General features: G+C 41.0%; 1 protein-coding gene across 1 annotated transcript in view; it reads right to left on the reverse strand.

Annotated features, from left to right (window-relative positions):
• Positions 1–15590, reverse strand: part of LOC138157835 (anosmin-1-like) — a 47050-nt gene that overhangs the window by 24258 nt on the left and 7202 nt on the right. The gene's annotated exons all lie outside the window — the stretch shown is intronic.

The raw sequence follows: 15590 nt of genomic DNA on the forward strand, positions 1-15590 counted from the left end.
TATATATATATATATATATATATATATATATATATATATATATATATGTCTATATGGGAGGGTATACGGGCATATGAATACATGTGTGAATGTGTGTATATATGCTTATAGGTGTATACATAGATAGAGGGCACAAGACCAATTGAATAGGAAGGGATGATACTTACAAGGTGAAATTAAGAGGTGAGAGAGGAATATAAGGAAAGGAGATGGAGACAGACAGAATGGGGTAAACTATCTCATATAGAAAAGGCAAGGGAAAATGGTTACAATGGAGGGGAAGAACAGGAAGGCAAAAGGGAATGGGTCAACCTTATTCTCATTGGATTGGGTTTAGGGAGGGAATGAAATACACACTAAATAGGGCATATCACTCTACAGGAGAGTAGGGGGAAGGTTATGAGAGGGGGGATGATGGAAGGGAGGGCAGGCTGGGGGAAGGGAGGTTGGAAGCACCCACTTTTAAAAAGGGACAGGATAAAAGTAGAAAATAGAACAAGTGGGGGGTTGGATAGGAGGGACAGAAATATAGTCAGTCTTTTCAATACATCCACTATGGAAATGTTTTACATAGCTACACATGTACAACTTATACTGAACTGCTTATCTTCCCATTAAGGTTGGGTGACAAGGGAGGAAGGGAATGAATTTGGAATTCAAAGTTTTAAAATCAAATGTTTAATAAGTATATATATATATATATATACTATTATTAATATTATTTTACATGTAACTGGGAAATAAGATATACAGGCACTGGGGCATAGAGATCCACTGTACCCTACTGGAAAGTTGGAGGGGGTATGGGAGATGATATGGGAGAGAGCAGATTGGAGGAAGGGATATCCAGTGCAATCCCTATTTTGGGGTGGTGGGTAGGGGGAAAAATGGGGAGAAAATTTGTAACTCAAAATCTTGTGGAAATAAATGATGTAAAGTAGAAGTAAATAAAGCATTTGATTAAAAAAATCTTTGTACAATATTATAAGAAATTATTAGGGAAAATTGCCCTGCTGTTCCTGAACAAGAAGAAGGCCAAGCAGAAATTTAAAAAAAAATCATTGATCACCACCCGAAGGAGATTTTAGGAGAAAAAGTTACAAGAATATCATTGCAAGTCTCAAAGTTCCCAGGTTAATGAGAAAAAGAAAAGAAAAAAATTAAATATCATGGAGCTACAATAATGATTACACAATATCTAACAGTTACTACGCTGAAGGACATAGGTCTTGGAATAGTATATTCCTTTGTTTTTTTTTTTGTTTTTGTTTTGTTTTTTGCTCTTTGGAGGGGGAAGGCAAGGCAGTTGGGGTTAAGTGACTTGCCCAAGGTCACATGGCTAGTAAGTGTTAAGTGTCTGATATATGGATCTGACTGATGTATGATGGCTAGATTTGAACTTAGGCCCTCCTGACTCCAGGGCCAGTGCTCTATTCACTGCACCACCTAGCTGCCCCAGGAATACTATATTTCATAGAGCAAAAAAGCTGGGGTTATGACCAATGGTAACTTACCCAGCAAAATTAAGTATAATCTTGATTGAAAAAAATGAATATTTAATGAATTGAAAGCCTTTCAGGTATTTGTGACGAAAACAGCAGAACTTAAGGGAAAATTCAACATATAACATTTAGGAGACCAATTCTAAGGGACTGAATAAATTCAACTTCTTTACTTCGTATATGTGAAAATATTATCAGTACTTTTATGACTATCTTCATTATTTGGGTAGCTTGAAAGAAAGGTTTGAGCTAAGCTAAGATGATGAGTGATTCTAAAAATATAAAGCTATGCAGGGAGAGATAAACAGGAGTAATTATCTCATACAAATGAGGCAAAAAAGGAAAAAAAAACTGATACAGAAGAAATAGGGGGATGGGCAAGTAGTACTGAAACTGTACTCTCATCAAGAATGGATTAAAGAGGAAACAATATATACATCTAAAAGGCTCTAAAAGTCTGCTAAATTCAGAAAGAAATAAGAGGGTAAGGGGATAGGGTGGAGGGGAGAGGAAAAGGAGGGACTCTTGGAGGGATGGGTTGATTAAGGAATAAGAGGGGAAGATAGTCGGTAGAAGTAAGGGAGAGGAATGAGAGGGGATAGGAATAGAGTGAGAAGGATACTGAGGAAAAATAGAAATGAGGAAAATACACAGCAAGTAATTATAGCTTAGAATGTGAATGGGACGAATTTACCTATATAATGGAAACTGATAGCAGAATGAATATTTGAATTCAACAATATGTTGCTTTCAGGAAAGGCTATAAAAATGAGAGATACACAGAAAGAGAAAATAAAGGTCAGGAATAGAATTTGTCATGCACAAAAAGGAAGGGGATAGTAATCATGATCTCAGACAAAGCTAAAGCTAAAATAGATTTAATAAAAAGAGAAAAATAGGGAAACCACTATATGTCAGCAATATTATTTAATATTGTTTTAGATAATTTAAAATATCTAGAAAGTATAAAATACCTGAGAGTACACCTGCCGAAACAGACACAGGCACTATATGAAGAGAAATATAAAACACTTTTTATACAAATAAAATCAGATCTAAACATTGAAATAATACTTATTGTTCACGGATAGGTAAATCCAGTATTAAAAAATGCAATTTTACCTAACTAATCTATTTGTTTAATACCATTTCAACTAAATTACTAAAAAAAATCTTGCTGAGTTAGAAAACATTAATAACAAAGTTCATTTAGGAGAACAAAACATGAAGAATTTCAGAGAAACCAGGGGAAAAAGATGCAAGGGAAGCAGATTCAGTAGTAGCAGACCTTAAAATACATTAAAAGGTGAGAGCATTGTTGAAGTATAAAATGGATGATTTTGATTACTTTAAATTAAAATTTTCTTGTGAAAATAAAACGTATGCAGCCCAAAATAGAAGGAATGCATAAAATTAGAGGAAAATTTTATAGACAATCTCTCAGACAGGATGTGATTGGGTTGAAATACTGCTGTGGTATAAGAATGATGAGTTGGTTGATTTGGAAAGACTTGGACTTATGAAGAAAGATGATATCTGCCTTTGGAAAAACAAATTACAAGTGTAAATAAGTATAGTACAGTCTTACATATATGTGTATGTTTATAGATATTTGTGTATATGTGTGTATGTGCACATTTATGTACACACACACACACACACACACATATATATCCTTGCTTTATTGTAGGCTTCTTTAGGGCAGGGGTGGGCGGAAAAGAGGGAAAAAAATAAAGTAAAAACTGCACAGGTGAGAACAAAAGAATACCTATAAGGAAGCAAAGAAAAGCTGAGCAGCTTTGAAAGCAACGTGTGGTATTTATTATATAGGTTTTCTTGAAATGGAAATTTATTGTTATATATTGAGTCCTCTCTTATGATCTGCTGTATATACAGCTTTTTTCTTTTCTCATCTTCTATTTAAATTTAAAATAAAAAAATTACCAAAGTAAAAACAAACAAACAAAACAAAACAAAACAAAAAACTGTGTCTATCTCAAGATGAGTGTGTCTAGGCTTGGGGGTAACCTTGTGAGGTCCTAGGTCCTTATAGTCAGAACTGAAAAGTGCTGAAGTAGGAGTCCCTGGTAACTGCTCCAGGTTTCTGGGAGAAGATGCCCACTAACAAGGTGCCCACGCCTGCGCCACTTTGCCAAAGGACATGTACTGCAAGGTGTTTGGATGGTGCAGAGCCAAGGGAAAATGTAGAATGTCTAAGAGGGAATCCCAGAAATTGCTTTACATTTAGCTCATATTTAGTATCAATCTCCCAGCTAAGTATAACAGAAGTTGGCACTACTGCTTGTTTAGTTTATCTCTCTATCCAAGCTCATTTGTGAATGTCTTTTATGTTTTGTGTTTACATCTTTTGTGTGTAGGAAATAAATAGCTATCCCATATTTGATTCCTATCATTCAGTGGATATCTTTCTACTCCCACTTTTTGAGGAGAACACTAGACATGAACCCATCCCTGAGTTGGATGTTTGAGAAACTAAAGAGTTAGAGTCCAGGTTCCCCAAGGATTGAACCCAGTTGTACAGCATGTGTGAGTACAGATCACAGCAGCCCCTTAGAGAAAGAGAGTGTAAGACCAAAGTCCATATGGGCCTCCAAATGGTTTCATTAATGTTAGAAGTTATTACATAGGGTTTTATGTGCTTTGTTCTTCATTTTCAAAGCAGATGAGTAGAATGTTTCATATTATCCCTTTTTTCCCAGCAAAATGTAAGCCTTAACTATTCAGCTGCTATTTTACAAATTTTATTTATTTTATTTTTATTTTTAAAATTTCCTTAGTTTCTTTTATCCTTCAGTTGGACAAAGAATCTTCTTTTCCCCTCTCCTCTCTCTTCTACACCCACTGTTATGTAACACTGGAACCTAATATTTAGAGTACTGACCTTATTCACTGAAATATTTTTAATAATCAAATAATAATAATACTAGTTACAGCTAACATTTCCACACCACTTGAAGGTTTGCAGAGCCCTCTACTTGTCTCATCTCATTGGATCCTCACATAAACCCTGGAGGGGAGATGCTATTACTATTACTGAGGCACAGAGGATTAAATGACTTGCCTGGAGTCACCCAGGATTCAAACTCAGGTCTTCCTTGTTCCGAGTCCAGGGTTCTCCCTGCTATTCCAACTAGAAGTATTCACTGCACTGTTCTTTCTGATATGATTTTACCATGACGACATCTTCATATTTTATATGGTAATTTTGTGTCTGCAAAGTGTGTTTTTCACCAAGATCATATGAAGAATGGAGCCAACTATTACTCTCCCTAGCTTTGCAGAGTAGAAAATGAAAATTGTGTGGTCAGCCCAGGATCACACTGCTAGTGATACAGCATGATTCGATCCAGGTCTCCTAACTCTGAGTCCAATGTGCTGTACCCATAATGCCATGACCAAGGCAAGGAAGGGGACTAAAGCACGTTTGAAAATGTCTTTGTCACTTTTGTATAGACTGGTTCAGAGCACTCATAAGGTCATAGACTTAGCTCTAGAAGGAATCTCAGAGGTTATGGAGTCCAATCCCCTTATTTTACAATTGTGGGAAGCTGAGACCTGGAGAGGTTAAGTGACTTCCCCAGGGTCATAGAGCTAATAAATATCTGAGGCAGGATTTGAACTCATGTCTTCTTGATTCCAAGTCCCGTGTTCTGCCCACTACACCACACTACATTCAAGTTGTAGCACCTTGCTAGAGAGGCAGCTGAATCTTGCCTCGTTTCTTGACCATCACATGGCAATGGGATGAGAAATTGCAAGGCAAGTCCCATTGGCATTTGGCTTGAGGAAGTGGTTTACATTTTTTTTAGTTTCTCTCATGCTTTCCCTCAGTTTTGAAAGACATAATTAGATGGTGTAGATTAATCCTGACTCTCTGAATTTCTCTATGAAAACAAAACAATAACAAAAGCCCGAGTCATCTAGAATGGTTTGCATTTCTGCTCCAGGAATTGCAGGAAGACTTTATTCGAAAAGAGCACACAAAGCTAGAAGACGAAGTCTGAGGTTGGGAGTGGGGGATCATGCAGCAGGGAGGACTGCAGGGCAGGGATGAAATGCTGCCACCAAGGCTTCCTTGACACATCCCATCCATTGTACACAACAGAAACCTGCTTATGCCCATCTCCCAAGGATAGAAGGGGATTTTATGTTTATATTTGGGGACAAAAGGAAAATCTTATAGGGAGAGAGGAGAGACAGAGAAGCATAGTTCATTTTCTAGAACATGTGGGCACAAGATGCTCTGCTGTGATGACAGAGACCTCCCCTTCTGCTCAGCCCCAACCTTCCGGTCTACTTCAATGTGGTTCCCAAGCAGGCATTCTGGGAAGTCTGGGGATCTCATCTACTCCCATCCCCTCTCAAGGACTCATGCAACTATCCAGTCCATGGATTCTTCTGGCCTTTAGCTTCCCCTCCTCCATCTTCCTGACTGTCTCACTACTAAAGGGCTGGCCATAATCTTTTACTATGAGATCCAGTGTCTGGGAGCTTAAGGCAGTGGTCCTAACACTGCTCTGTCTTGCCTTCCTAGCAGGGAGGACCCCAACGTGTACATGCTTATCTATGAGTAACATGCTCGTGGTACCGTACTAATAATCATGTGCATATTGAAAGCACTAGATCAATGCCAATATCGTAAACCTTAATACAAAAATGGGAATGGAAATAGGACAAGACAAAGATAAAATCACCTTTGATCCTAGAGTCAGCAGGGAGACACTGGAGTTGACCGAGTTCCTTATTATTCATTTGTTTATCCTCTCCTGACCCTCTGGACTATGCCATTGCGGCTCCAGCTGCACGCTAAGCCTGGAGATGCCTCTGACCCTGCTAGCCCCTCAGGAGCGAGCCCCTGGGGGGATGGCCAGGCCAACCACTCACATCTGACCTGACTCAACCTTTGATAATTCAGACTTCTATCCCTTGACCCAACAGGGTCTGCCTTCACTTCCCTGGTCCCCTCCCCACTTTTCAGCTCCCTTTTATTGTGACCTTCCTCTGATAGAATGGAAACTCCTTCCTTGATTGTAGGTACTGGCAGATGGAAAGGCAACAGGCATTTATTATGTACTTGCTATGCAGCAGGCCCTGATATAAGTATCAGGGGGACAAATCCAAGCAAGTGAAAGGGCCTATGTCCTACTGCAGGAAGATAGCACTCAAAATGGAGCTAAAAACCAGGCAGGGAAGTTTCCTGCATTGCGGCTGGTGTGGAAGTTTAGAACGTCTGAAATGCAGAGGGGCAGGGGATGAAGGCTGGCAGGCCTGAGCGACTCCCCAAAATGTAGGGTTAAGAGGGCCTCACCAAGGAGAAAAGAAGACAGGCAGGGTGGAGGACACTCTAGGGGGAGGAGACCCCAGGACTGAGCAAAGCTCCAGGGGGAAACTGTCACCAAAGCCTAAGGAGTTGGAGTCCAGGGAGTCAGCACCAAACTCTTTATTTTTCCTTACATTTGTATTTCCAGTCCTTGGCACAGTGCTGGGCATGCAGCAAGTGCTTAATAAATGCTCTGGCTACCTATTTATGCAACTTTCATCAATGTATCTATGTATCCACCTGCCATCTATGTATGTGCATATGTATCTGTTATCCATGTATCCACGTATCTACATATCCATCCTGTAGCTATCCATTCATCTATGTATTTGTCACCTGTCATCTATGTATTATCTACCCATCATGAATGTATGCATGTGTCTATCATCCATGTACTATCAATGTATCTATCCATGTATTATTCATCTCTCCTCCTCTCTTTTTTTTCTCTCTCTCCCCCTCTCTTCTCTTTATCTCTCCCAACTCTCCCAATCCCCCCCCTTTCTCCCCCCTCACCCTCTCTCATAGGGGAGTGACATGGTCAGCCCTGAATTTTAGGAGAATCACTTTGGTAGCTGTGGAGGGTGGATCAAAGCAGAGGGGGCAGTAAGCTGGCTGTTGTAATAGTCCAGTCAAGACATGGTGAGGGCCTGATCAAGGAAGTGACCATGCAAGTAGAGATGCCCAGGTGATCCTTTTCATCTGAACTCCCCTGGGCTCCAAGCTGTAACCAAGTTTGGCTACCAAGTGCTCAACCCCCAGTGGAGTGAGAAAGATGAAAGGGGGAAAGGGGCTGAGAATACTGAATGTGTGCCCTCTAGGCCAAAGGGGAAGGGGGCACTATGGGTGGGGAGGGCCCTAGGGAATAAATCCCACCCTGGAACAATCCTGGAGGGAGATAAGTGTGTGACCAGGAAGCTTCCCACTCCAACCTTTTCAAGGAAGGAAGCATTTATTAAGCACTTACTGTGTACTTGTTACTTTACAGATATCATCTCATTTTATTCTCACAGCAACCCTGTAAAGGAAGTGTAATTATTATCCCCATTTTATAGATGGGGAAACTGAGGCAGACAGTGATTAAGTGACTTGTGCAGGGTAAGTGTCTGAAGCTGAATTTGAACTCAAGGTATTGTAACTCCAGACCCAGTGTTTTGTGTACTGTGGTAGCCTATAACTGCTTTGGAACCTTGCATTGTAAGTAAAGAATATTTTTTCTATTCTCTATTCCCAATTCTATTGGGGTGCTCCATATGTAAAGTACTTTGTAAACTTTAAAGCACCATATGAATAGAATTATCACTATAATTATTAATTACTATTATAATTCTACTATGGGAATATTTCCATGTATAACCTGTAGGTGTCCCCATGGACACTAAGTCTGGCTGCCTTACAATTGCTCCTTCTGCTCCCCGTCCCCTTCCTAGGGGCACCTGAGTGTATCTAATGCCCTCCATCAGATGTCCCTGTCATGGCTGAGGGTGCTGCCATCCTCCCAGGCATTAGTAAAAGGTCATCAGTTTCATTTGTGATATGATTTGTACTTGTCATTTTCAGAACCTTCCAATTCCTGTTTCAAATAAAATGTTCATGATATGGAGGTTTATATGTGAAATAAAACATTTCACTCCTGGGGGTGGAGTCAAGATGGCAAAGTAGAAAAGCAGGACCTCCCTTCAGCTCTGACTCCTGCTTCCACCTTCCCCAATTCACGTAAAAGGGGACTCTGAACAAACTTTGGAACTGCAGAACCCACAAAATGACACAGAGAAGCTAACCTCCAGCCTCACACTGAGGCTTTAGCCCCAGGGCGGGCCTGACCAGCTGCAGCCAGAGGGACTCCAGATCAGGAGCAGCTGTGGCCGTTTCCAGATTCATCAACACATAGATTCAAAGGACAAAGTAAGAGGTCAGTGCAGTCTGGACTTTGGGACCCAGTAAGTGGGAGTGCATGGCTTTTGCCCCCGGGGTGAGAAGCATGAGACGCCGGCACAGACAGCCAGAGCCACGTGGCAGCTTCAGCTCCTGGCCTGCAGAGTGTAGGGGGACCAATCGTCCAGTCTGAGAGGTAATCGCTCTTACTTTAACCTGCTTGGATCTGGATTGCAGTCTAGGGTGGAGGTCCTAGGGTGTATGTCCAGCTTGCCAGAGCATGTGGAGACCTCAGAGAGGGTACCCATCTAATACCTTCAGCAACTGAGAAAACCCTCGCGTTTGGGACAAAAGCTCCCCTGTCTGGTGACAGAGTCCTACTGTGGCCAAAAGCCCAGGGGTCAAGTGACTGAGGGGTGACAAAACCAGACAAAGGAAGCAAAACAAACAGAAGACTCCAACATTAGACTCCTTTTTTTGGGACAAAAAGGAACAAAGCATGGAACAGGAGGAAGACAGTGAAGTCAGAACTCTTGTGCCAAAAGCTTCAAAGGAAAATACGAGCTGGTTACAAGCCATAGAGGACCTTAAAAAGCAGATAAGAGAAATGGAGGAAAAATTGGGAAGAGAAATGAGAATGATGCAGGAAAATTATGAACTGAGAGTCAACAGCCTGACTGAGGAAAATAATGCCTTAAACATAGACTAACTCAAATGGCAAAAGAGGCTCAAAAAGGCAATGAGGAGAGGAATGCCTTAAAAAGCCGAATTTGCCAGATGGAAAAAGAATGTCAAAAGCTCAATGAGGAGATCATTCCCTCGGATTTAGATTGGAGCAAAGGGAAGCTAGTGACTTATAGAGAAATCAAGATGATTTTAAACAGACACAAACAAATGAAAGAATAGAAGGCTATGTTAAATATCTCATGGGAAAAACCACTGACCTGTAAAATAGATCCAGGAGAGATAATTTTAAAAATATTGGACTACCTGAAAGCCATGATCAAGGAAAGAACCTAGAAATCATCCTCCAAGAATTCTCAAGGAAAATTGCCCTGATGTTTTAGAACCAGAAGGCAAAATAGAGGTTGCAAAAATCCACCGATCACCTCCTGAAAAAGATCCCAAAAAGAAAACTCCTAGGAATATTATAGCCAGGTTCTGGAATTCCCAGATCAAGGAGAGAATATTACAAGCAGGCAGGAAGAAACAATTCGAATATATTGCATATACAATCAGGATAACACAAGATCTGGCAGCTTCTACACTGAGGGATCGAAGGCCCTGGAATAGGATATTCTGGAGGGCAGAGGAGCTGGATTTAAAACCAAGAATCACCTACCCAGCAAAACTGAGTATCATCTTTCAGGGGAAAATATAGTCATTCAGTGGAATAGAGGACTTTCAATTATTTTTAATGAAAAAACCAGAGTTGAATAGAAAATTTGACATCCGGATACAAGAAGCAAGAGAAGCTTGACAAGGTAAACAGGGAAAAGAAATCATAAGCCACTGATCAAAGTTGAACTATTAACATTCCTACATGGGAAAATGATAATTGTAACTGATGAAACTTTTATCAATATGAAAATAGTTGAAGGGAATATATATATATATATATATGGGAGGGTATACGGGAGTCTGAATACATGTGTGAATGTGTGTATATATGCTTACACCTGTATACATAGATAGAGGGCACAGGACCAATTGAATAGGAAGGGATGATACTTAAAAGGGGAAATTAAGAGGTGAGAGAAGAATATAATGAGAGGAGATGGAGAGAGACAGAATGGGGTAAACTATCTCATAAAGATGAGGCAAGGGAAAATGGTTACAATGGAGGGGAAGAACAGGAAGGCAAAAGGGAATGAGTCAACCTTATTCTCATTGAATTTGGCTTGGGGAGGGAATGAAATACACACTAAATAGGGTATCACCCTACAGGAGAGTAGGGGGAAGGTTATGAGAGGGGGGATGATGGAAGGGAGGGTAGGCTGGGGGAAGGGAGATTGAAAGCACCCACTTTTAAAAAGGGACAGGATCAAAGTAGAAAATCAAGTGGGGGGTTGGATAGGAGGGACAGAAATATAGTCAGTCTTTTCAATACATCCACTATGGAAATGTTTTACATAGCTACACATGTACAACTTATACTGAACTGCTTATCTTCCCATTAAGGTTGGGTGACAAGGGAGGAAGGGAATGAATCTGGAATTCAAAGTTTTGAAATCAAATGTTTAAAATTATATATACATATATACTATTATTAATACTATCTTACATATAATTGGGAAATAAGATATACAGGCACTGGGGCATAGAGATCCACCATGCCCTACCAGAAAAGTCTAAGGGGGTATGGGAGAAGATATGGGAGAGAGCAGATTGGAGGAGGGGATATCCTGTGGGACTTCTATTCTGGGGTGGTGGGTAGGGGAAAAACGGAGAAAATTTGTAACTCAAAATCTGGCGGAAATGAATGATGTAAATCAGAAGTTAATAAAGCACTAAAAAAAAACCATTTCACTCTTGCGAGTCAGACAGAATAGCGCTGAGCAGAGAGACCCAGGGGGTTCTAGCCCAACTTTATAAATGTTTTGAGGATGAGAAAACAAAGCTCTGGGGTTTCTTCTCCATTCCTGGTGGCCTCCAGTTGTGAAAGAAGTTTCCCAACCATCAGCAATTTTCCTCACTGATCTGGGGACAGGCAGCCTTCCAACTTCTCAAAAGCTGGTACTAAATTTCTATTTTCCTTCTTTTCAAAAATGCAGAATGTATGTTCCAATCTTCCATTGCAAAGGAAATTAGTCTTGGTGAGTGAGTCCAATGGAAAATCCTCATCCCTGTCTTGTCTCCTCCCCTCTTTCAAACATACTCCTCTTTAATGGAGAACCACAGAACCACAGAGGGACAGATATGGAAGGGACCATCCATGTTGTTGAACTCATTTGACAGAGGATGAAGCTTGGGAATAGGGGAGTTACATGACTTGTAGAGATGGGACCAGAACCCAAGTTTCCTGGCTCTGACACTTACTGTTTGTGTGGCCATGTGCAAATCCCTTTACCACCCTGTAACTCAGTTTCTTCCTATGTAAAATGAGGGATTTGGGCTGCTTGAACCCAGCTCTAGATGTAGGTTCTTATGTGTGGCCATGGGTAAGTTCTTGGAATCAGGGTTAGGATTAGAGTTAGAGAGTTAAAATGAGGGAATTGGACTGCAGTTTCAGACAAAGTGTTAGCGAGATTTTATAAAGTAATTGATGAACTTCTACAAATCAAATCAATATCTATTCTGATGTTTGTTGACTTCAATGTAAAGGAATGAAAAATTGAGGATGGGGAAAAATATATGGGAAAGAAGGTTCAGGAGAAAGAAATAAGAAAACCCAAAGTCTTACAGATTATAAGAAGCCCTACACCTCTATATTATGAACACTTTTTAAAAACAGTAATTTGCGGGTTCTGGGACCAGTGAGTACCAAATATACAAAGAAGGAAGCTGACTACATTTTTACTTACACATACATACATGTATACATACATACATATCTATCTATATCTATATCTATCTATCTATCTATCTATCTATCTATCTATCTATCTATCTATCTATCTATCTATCTATCTATCTATCTATCTATCTATCTACAAAACAGAAGTTTTATAAACTTCTTAAACATGTGGGAGATATCCCTACACAGTCAGCCCATTCAGGCATCAGAGCTAAGATATGAATTTATAATAAACAAGTAGAACCTTAAGGAGAAAAAGATTTGTTGTTCAGTCTTGTGTGACTCTGTGACCTCATTTGTTTTTTGTTTGTTTGTTTTTGTTTTTTGGGGGTTTTTTGGGCAAAGATACTGGAAGGGTTTGCCATTTCCTTCTCCAGCTCATTTTACAGATAAGGAAACTGAGGCAAACAGGGTGATGTGACTTGCTCAAGGTCACCCAGCTGGTAAGTGTCTGTGGTCAGATTCAAACTCAGGGAAATGAGGCCAGCAATCTATCCATTGTACCACTTCGGTGCCTTAACATTTACTAGCCACTCTGTGAGGAGGGGGGAGTGATTTGTCCTCTCCAAGCTCCAGTTTCCTCATCCAGTAAGTCAACTAGCGTTTTTTAAAGCATTAACTGTGTGTCAGGCACTGTGCTGAGTGCTGGGGACACAAAGAAAGGTAAACAGCGGTCCCTGACCCCAAGGGGCTCGTAGTCTAACGGAGCAGACAACAGAGTCAGCAGCATCTAACCCTCCCGTCTAGAGCCGCGCTTTAAAGGGGAACCCATGACGCAGCCTCTTCTCACTCACACCAGCATTTGCAGATGAAGAGGGACGTTGTGACTGGTGATGAGAACAATCTATGTGCAGTGTGGCAGGCAGTAAGATTTGAACTCAGGCTCTGCCTGGATCCTCTTCCGCTCTCTATCTGCACTTTCATTGGGTAACTTCAGCCTCTCCCATGAGCACCACTATTATCTCCAGCCAGATAACTGCCAGGTCTGTATGTTCAGCTGGTTCTCTCTCAAGCTCCAGTCCCACATGTCACAGTCTTTTGAGCATCTTGTACTGGATGGCCCACAGGCATCTCAAACTCAATGTGTCTAAAACTGGACTCTTCTCTTTCCTCCCAAAGTCTTCCCTCCTCCCAATTTCTCTATTATTGTCCAGGACACTGATATCCTCCCCATCACTCAGCTCCAAACCTTAATGTCATCATTAATGCTCCCCTCCCCCAAATATCATCAGTTTCCAGATTTTATTTCTGCCCCCCACATCTTTCCCATCTGTCCCCTTCTCTCTCTCTCACATGGCCACCACCCTAGTTCACACCTTCATCATCTCTCACCAGGACCTAATAGCCTCTACATCAGTCTTTCTGCCTCAAGCCTTTCCCCTCCCCTGTCTGTCCGCTACATAGCAGTCAAAGTGGGTATTGATCGGCCACACTTGTTCAATAAACCCCAGTGACTCCTTATAACCTCCAGGATCACAATCTCACACATTCCACCCTTTCCTCCAACTATACCACAAACTCTATTGATGCTCCACACTCAGAACACTCAGCCTTCAGTCTCTAGACCTTTTTGTCACCATCACCCTTACCTATATTTTCTTCTCCTCAGTTTTGCCTCATAAGGTCCCTGATTTCCTTCAAAATCCAGCTTAAGCTCAACCTTCTAGGTGGCTGGTGTACACCCTTCCAAAATGTATATCCATTTTCTATACTCTTATATTCATAGGGAGCACCTACTCACTTCTGGTTTCTCCCCTAAATGGCATTTGCCCTTCCAAATTGGGTCTCCAGAGGATGGTCAGTATTCCCAGGTTCTGGAGCAACTCATGGGGTTGTTCTAAGAACATAAGCAAAAGCCCCCTTCTGGAGTCTCTGTGGGAGAGGGTAGAGTGCTGGACTTGCAATCCAGGAAGACCTGAGTTCAGATCTGACCTCAACCCCTTCCTTTCTATTTTGATCCTGGGTAAATCACTTAACTGCTGCCTGCCTCACTTTCCTCATCTGTAAAAAGGGGACAATAATAGTACCTAACTCACAAGCTTATTAGGAGATTGAATGAGATAGCAAATTTAAAGTGCTTTGCAAACCTTGAAGCCCAATATAAAAACAAACTCTTATCATTGTTATTATTACTATCCTAGGTGTAGCAATTAAATTACATCCATTTAACTTCAGGATGACAGTATAATTGGTGCCTTTGTCATTTCGGTTGCCCATTTCCCATTTTTTTATTTGCAATAACTTGTTTACATAATGATTTGGAGAAGGAAATGGCAAACCCCTCCAGTATCTTTGCCAAGAAATGCCCCCAAAGGGGTCCCAAAGAGTCAGACACAACTGAAACAAGAGAACCACAACCCATGTTGGAGCTAGCTCTCAAATCTAGGTTTTCTGCCTCCTGGGTCAGAGTGCTTCCCCTAAAACTGGGCTGGTTATTGAACTTCTTTGTGGGTGAGCTGGCCACCAGGGTCTCTGCCAGTTTGAGATGTTCTGTGATTCCTGGCAAGGGGAACAGGTAAGGGGTAGGGGGAAAGGGGACTTCTCCAAGAGGCAGCCAGGAAGCTCAGGGTCTGCTTTGAGTTAAAATCAGATCTGCACCAAACTTGATTCAATAAGAATGCTGGGGTTCTTGAAACTCTCAGCTTTGAAATGTGTGTTATTGCCTCTTGCAAATGTTTGGGCAAGACACATGGGTGCCGAGAAGCACCGCTGTCTTCCCATGCTATTAATCAAAGTGGCGACATGAACACAGAATCCTCATTATTAAGAACATTCCTTGTTGTTAAGGAAAGATGCAATTCAGCATTCTGGAGAAACCAATGTGGCCCTAAAACCCATGAGTCACATTTAAGAGGATGAGATTCCTTCAGGATCCAGAGTGGCTCCTAGAGAAGACACAGGCACATCTTTGGGGGAAATACTGTTGGTGCTGATTGGTCAGTTGGCCAAGTTCTGGGGACCCTTTGGTTCTCTTTTGTTCCGTTGGGCTGCCTGATCTAAAAGGAACTTGTCTCAGAGCCAGAACACCTGGCAGTGTGGAAAAGCTACTTCTCCAAGGAATGTTTTTAAATGCAATAACTAAAATACATAAGATTACAAAGGCAACCAACTCTGTTGAAGTAAAGGTACTGAGATATTGACAAATAAATCTGTAGACATAAGAAGATTTGGCCTAAATGATCTCCTTGGTTCTTTTTAATTCTAAATCTAATGATCCCATGATTAACCAGGATTAATTAAATACATGGGGATGTGCTAGGGTAGAGTCTTAACATTTTTTTCCTATCATGGTCTCCTTGGGAAATCAGCTTGGTGAAGTCCATGGACCCCCCCCCTCAGAATCATCTTTATAGAT

Source organism: Petaurus breviceps, unplaced genomic scaffold (assembly GCF_028583685.1).
Source record: "Petaurus breviceps papuanus isolate PSGF00001 unplaced genomic scaffold, PetGlider_PUasm1.0 173, whole genome shotgun sequence".
Lineage (NCBI taxonomy): Eukaryota > Metazoa > Chordata > Mammalia > Diprotodontia > Petauridae > Petaurus > Petaurus breviceps.